This window comes from Mytilus edulis, chromosome 13, assembly GCF_963676685.1.
Source record: "Mytilus edulis chromosome 13, xbMytEdul2.2, whole genome shotgun sequence".
NCBI lineage: Eukaryota > Metazoa > Mollusca > Bivalvia > Mytilida > Mytilidae > Mytilus > Mytilus edulis.
In genome coordinates, this window is record NC_092356.1 from 68,458,087 (window position 1) to 68,465,102 (window position 7,016).

Here is a 7,016-nt window from a genome sequence, read left to right on the forward strand (position 1 = left end):
TACCTTTATAAGTCAATAATTTCTTTACCGGGAATGCCAGATTGCATGAATCTTCTCACGCGTTTGTTGCATCTTAAATTAATGTCTTAATTTTGAAGAGGTTCGAATTGGTCAGTTTGATTTTTTTCATGTAAATTAAATGTAGTGGGATTTAAACGTTTATTTGTTCTCGCTTTGTTGTTTGGCTTTTTTTATTTTTGTTAATTGTGTATAAATGTTTGATACTCGTTTTGGTAATTTTGAAACGGTATTCCATATTATTGACATGAGAACATTTTTAATCTTAAATTGCATTTTTTTTTATCTTGTTCTCAAAATTATTTTTGTCGTCTTTACTTACAACCATCAACTTACAATACTTACGATCAACAACTGCAAGATAAAAGAAATAGTTTACACATGAAATATATAGACATTTGATTAACTTCACAATGCATTGGTTTTTTTTCAGAATAAAAAAAAAATTGATTCGAATATTAGTGAACTCACAGAGAAAAAGGGTTATCAATTCATGACACAAAATCCATCAACCACACGAAAAATCTGTAAAAGTAAGGATAGCGAACTATTACTTTATAACATATGCGTCTTATTTAGACGAAATGCGCCGCGTTATGTATTGATATATTTTATAAACATACCAGTATTACATGTTATTCCGGTATAACCCGTATCACATGTACAAGAGAATCCGGTTTGAAGGTTTATACATTTTCCATGTCCACTGCATTGATTCGGTAAACAATCTGTTTAAAAAAAAGAGAAAATAGTGAGATACTAATTCTACAAGTATACCGTTTAAATAAAAACGTTTACTTAAGGGTTATCATTACTCGTGTTTGCTCTTTTGAAATGGATTCAAGTATTGTATTATAATGTATATAATACATAGTTTTATCATAAGCATTTTCAGGGAAGTTTTTTTCGTATCTTGCAATTTCAGTACTATAGATAAAGGCAACAGTAGTATACCGCTATTCAAAACTCATAAATCCATGGACAAAAAACAAAATCGGGGTAACAAACTAAAACCGAGGGAAACGCATTAAATATAAGAGGAGAACAACGACATAACACTAAAATGTAACACACATAGACAAAATCCCACGAGAATAACAAATATAACATATATATATAACATCAAAACCAAATACATGAATTTGGGATAGACAAGTACCGTGACACGTCTTATCGCAATGTGAATTTACACTCAAAAATAAGAGAAAACAAACGACACAACGTTATAATGTAATACACACAGAAACGAACTATAATATAACAATGGCCATATTCCTGACTTGGTACAGGGCAGTATAGCACTAACTACGTGAGTGTCACATTTCGAATGAGTCATTACCTACTAAAAAAATGGTTAAACTAATAAAAGAACCAATGCAATATACATTAAGAGTTGAAAACAAATCTTCAAACTGTAAACAGAATAAATGCATAACAAACCTAACAAAAAATCGACGAGAATATCAGTGATACTCAATATGATTCCAATATAGGAACATTAGTAAGCAACGATATGGGATTGTTGTTGAAACAAGTTAGACATATCTAACTCAATCAATAAAACAAAATCAACAGACTAAAAGATAAAAAAAAACCACCAGTATACAAAAAGTAACATAGACTTAGCAAAACTATCCCAACCAAACTCGGCGGTGATATCGTATGCTTTGGAAGGGTAAGTAGATCTTGGTATGTGGGACCCGTCGTGTTGTACATATAAGTATTAATCCAGTGATCAGTGTCATTCGGTAGGTGGTTTTCGTGGAAAACATAGAAATAAGGATATGATGGCCCGTATTTAAGTATCGCAAAGCTTCGAAACTATACCTATGTATGTACATTTAACTAGGAATGATTGTAACGAAATTCCTGACCACATATAACTATTGGTAATTTGAATTCAAAATTTCACATAGACAAGGGTAAACCTAACCAGTTGGGCTTATGAAACCAGGTTTAACCAACCATCATCTACATAAAATGTTTGTACCAAGTCAGGAATAAGACTGTTGTGTTCCGTTCATTTTGTTGCCTTTAAAAGTCGAACGTGTTTTTGTTAATACTTTTCCATACACGTTGTAAGGATGAAACCAATCACAAGGTGTCCCTTCTGTCGTCAATTAACTTATAAGCCTGATACCTTTGGTAACAATTTATATCTTAAGGTCGATGCCACTGCTGGTGGACGTTTCGTCCTCGAGTGTATCACCAGTCAAGTAGTCAACACTTCGGTGTTGACATGAAAATGAATTATATGGTCATTTTTATATTTTTTTGCAAAAGTATGAATTATATGAAATACTAAGGATTTTCTCATCCCTGGTATAGATTACTTTAATCGTAATTGGCACAACTTTTAGTATTTTATGTCCTCAATGCTTTTCAAATTTATACTTGTGTAGATTTTTACCTTTTTTATGTGAGCACCACTGATATTTTAAACATATTTATTTATAGTGGCTTGGGAAACAAGTTACTGCAACTTATATTTATCTCTTTCCACTTATAGGGTGCGAGTGCTGCCTTGACGCGTCATTAGCCTGCTTTTTTTTTAAATATACAAGGGTGTCTTTTACGTGCAAGAGATGTGGATCTTTCTTAACACGGGTCAGCTATTTATCCCTTTACTTCCGACAAACTATCATCCTCGCAGATGGTGTCAAGGGATAGCCGAAATTCAGTCCCTGAAATTTCTCCCAGGAGCGGGGATGGAACAAGGAACCGTTTTGTAAGTAGTCCGATGCACTAGCAACTACACCACGGCTATCGTCACTGATGAGTCTTAAATAGACGAAACACGAGTCCGATGTATTAAATTGAAAGTCTGGTACATTTGCGTACTATTAAGTAAACATAAAAAAAAGAAGTAAAATATAAAGAATACTATTTTAACAGATTTTCAAAATGTACAGTATTTTGAAAAAAATTAAGATTTTAACTTTATATTTGTAATAAGTAAAGAATGTTGACATAGTGACACATATTTTATATTTTGTCATTCGAACCAGTTGTGTTAAACTTTATAATTATAAAGTTGAAGCTGATCAAGATGTACTCTGTTTTGTATGGTACATGTTATGCACACCAAATTCATTCAATTAAATAAGTTATTGTTTATCCATCATCATGTATAAGTTTCTTTATTGCCCTCATGATATTTTTTCTGTCTTGAAAGCATATTGTATGCACCTACTTTGCCTTTTTAACATGATATCGTATTTAATTTTAATTTCACAAATGAAATTAAAATTTCTTGAAATCATTACATTTTATTATGTTTTCATTTGTTTCTTTCGCGGCGAAGTAAAAACGATGTTCTCTCAAAGATAAATAATTATTATACATATAATTCTGATATAGATTATTCCACTCACGTTCACATGGTAACCACTGGTTATTATTTGGACAGTAGCAGACTCCTTTTACGCAATATCCGCCTTTCATGCATGAAACATTATGGCAAGGATCATCTGGTCAAAGATAAATATACGTTTAGTTTTGGTTATTTGCTTTAATTTTTTGTTTCGTTTGTTGGTTATTTCGTTTTCATATGAATGTTACAGTTAGTCGAATTATGCGACAGAGAGGTAAATATATATTTATATAGAAGCACTTTAAACATCAAACAGTGGTTAGTTAATGGTACTGTATTGATGAAACGAGTCTAAAATTCTTGTGAAATAATGGAAAGGAATTCAAACGAACGTCTAGAACAATTTTGTTTTGTAATTTTATGAAAACTTGAACAGAAAGAGTAAACTTGACACATTTAATGTGACCATGTGAACATACACGAATTTATCTTAATTAGGTCTTTCCACTTTTCTGTGGAAAGACCTATTGTTTTTGTTCTGATTATTTTTGTTTTCTTCCGCCAAATTTTGTTCTTGCGATAAACATTTGTTTCGCAATATGTCGCTTAGATATTTGGTATATGATATCGAACAGTTTATGCGCTTTTGAAATTTACCCTGCGTAACCGAATACTTTTCTTTGTAGGAGTTATCTGCCCAAACACTGTTCCTTGTGATCACAACTCCTTCGCAACCGTAAAAGATTACGACAAATTTATTTTATAAAATTGCTTGTTATATCCTTTGCATGATTTGTCCAATTTCGACCGAAGCAATATGAACGCTCCATATGAGAGTTATTTCCCTTTTTGTATTTAAAATTTTGAAATGTATTTTAAACTGGAACACCATAAGTAATAGAGACCTAGGATCTTTTGATTTGAGGTCCTCGGTCCAAAAAAATGAAAATTAGGTCAAGGTCAAAGGTCAAGGTCATATTCTAATTTTGAATTTGTCTTATTTTCATTAACCTTATAAGATATCGACAAATTATTTTGTATAAATTGTTAGTTGCGACATGTGGTAACTAAATAATTTTAATTGAAAGGGTGCGTAAACAATGAATGGGAGTTTTAGCCCCTATCATATCTTAAATTATGTTTAAAGTGATATCACTTATTAACCATACATATTAGAGACTAGGGTCTTTTGATTTGAAATCCTCAGTTTGTGACCTTGAAATTGAGGTCAAGGTCATAGGTTAATTTGACGTTCCAGATTTTGACCTTTGCTTTAAATTCATATCTATACATCATAAAGCCATATGAACTGACATTTTGATTTTGGCTTATTTTCACTTTTCTTCAAAAACCATATAACATATTTTTATTAACTTGTTAGTTACGACATGTCGTAACTTATAAATTTTGGTTGAAAGGGTGCGTAAACAATAAATGGGAGTTTTCGCCCATCTTATATTTAGAATTATGCATAAAGTGATATAACTCATTATCCATACATATCATAAGACCTTGCGTCTTTTGATTTGAGGTCCTTGGTTTGTGACCTTGAAAATGAGCTCAAGGTCATTGGTTAATTGGACGTTGTAGATTTTGACCTTTGCTTTAAATTCATATTTATACATCATAAAGCCATAGGAAGTGACATTTTAGACTGATTTTTAATATTTTTATATCAAAATAGATCTTTACCGGTGGAAAGACCTTCAATTGTTCTCTGAACAATTGGTTTTTAATTTTAATTATATTGCGCTGTGCTCAGGCGAAACTAAATGTATGTCAAAATTATAAATGATCATACCAATGAATCATTTTTAACATTCGTGAGTGGTAAATTCAGAACATATTGATCATACGTAGATGAATAGTTGTTTCATTGGCACTCATACCAAATCTTCTTATATAGATTTAGTGAAAGAAACGAATATTTCGTGTATAAATCATTTATAAAGTGAGTATGGCTGTATTTAACTTCAAAAAAGGGCATGGTATTTTCAAAGTTTAAAATGAAACCTGCAAAAAAAAATATACACATTTTTATATATGACAATAAAGCAAAAGCAACGGACAAAAAGCAAAAGTGTCGGACCCAAAGCAAAATTATCGAACAAAAGCAAATATGTTGGACAAAAAGCAAATTGCGGACAAAAAGCACCGTATCAATTATTAATGGTCAATTATCATATTAAATTGAATCAATTCATTTAAAAGTTAACCGTTCAAATAAGTTCCCAAAATGAACATGGGATGTCAATTCATTTATAATACATTGCGTCGCTGAGCGCAACCTGATACGACCATGAAGGTCGAACCCTGAACTGTTGGGGCAAATTTAGTCACAATATTTAAGTTTGATACTGTCTGAATTTGTATTGTGGTTAAATTTTTGACATAATATAGGTTTCTGACACATAAAATAATGTGTTCGAAGATCTTACAAATCGATTGCACAATACTGTGCAATAAGAGGTTTCTTCTTTCTTCTTGAAATTATAAATGCCTATTTTAATGTGTATGTAAATTGACGAAATAAGCATGTGGTATACATTGTGATATTTCCCAGGGTACACACACATATAAATATGTACTACACGCGTACAGCGTCTTAATTTAATATGCCTAATAGAAATCTGTATAGACAATTGACTTTACAATAGGTCATGGTCATAACGAAGACCTTTTTATTTTTTTTATTTTTTTAAAGAGAATATCAGCTATGCTACATCAACATCGAATAACATGACTTTGAACAAAAACAGTTATGTGCGACTTAGTTCAAGGTCGAAGTTTTACTAGATAGATTTGATTTTCGAAGTATCAATAGTTTCTTGCAAAAAAAAGTGATGACATTTGTTTACATGACATTTGCAATACGTAGCAGTTCATCAATCTGAAAAAATTTCTAAGGCGAATCAGAACAATATGCTATGTGTTTGGTGACATTGTGAACTATACTTACTCTGACAAGAAGTTCCGGTGTAACCTGCTGCACAAGTGCATGTGAAACCGGAAGAAGATGTCTGACATGAGCCTCCATTTTGACAAGGTTTGGACACACAATCTGAATAAACATTAGTCAATTTAATATCTATTTTTGTAATTATTCATTTAATTATTTGGATTTTATTCAAGTATATTACTAGTTCTTTTTTCATTATTCAACATCAAACTTAAGAGTCTAGCTGTTTAAGTAAGAAACGATTTCTTTTAAACAAAAACATATATATTTATCTAATATATCATTATAAAATGAAATTCGTATGTGTACCCTTTAAGGTAGATGGAGTGAGGTGTCTTAATTTAAGTCCATAGTATGTTTTTTAATAATTTGTCAAAATGTAGTTATCATGTTGTTTTCAAAACATAATACAAAAAATGGGTCACGGGGCTTTTTTTCACTTTACAAGTTGTGCAAAATTGACAGATGTTGTATAGATTATGCATGGATAACTAAATTTTCCAAACGGAAATGCACCATAGAATTGAAATAAAATATTAAAATATGAATTTTAAGAACGACTTCAACAAATTTTTGTTATATTTATCAAACAAATTAACTTAAAAAAATTGTAGAGTATTTTGCAAAATCTATATCTCAGTTTAAAATGAAAAATGTTTGGCGTAAATATACACGGTCTTAAAAGATAGCTCTAAAAGTATGCTTGTAGATAAAAAAAAATGAGTC

The 7,016-nt window shown here is 31.0% G+C and overlaps 1 long non-coding RNA gene across 1 annotated transcript; it reads right to left on the reverse strand.

Annotated features, from left to right (window-relative positions):
* Window positions 1-641: 641 nt before the first annotated feature.
* Window positions 642-6,479, reverse strand: LOC139502007 (uncharacterized). The gene is made up of 3 exons (XR_011658707.1): window positions 6,291-6,479; window positions 3,393-3,488; window positions 642-746 (listed from the first exon to the last, which is right to left on the reverse strand). It is a non-coding gene; the product is annotated as an uncharacterized lncRNA (long non-coding RNA).
* Window positions 6,480-7,016: the final 537 nt, after the last annotated feature.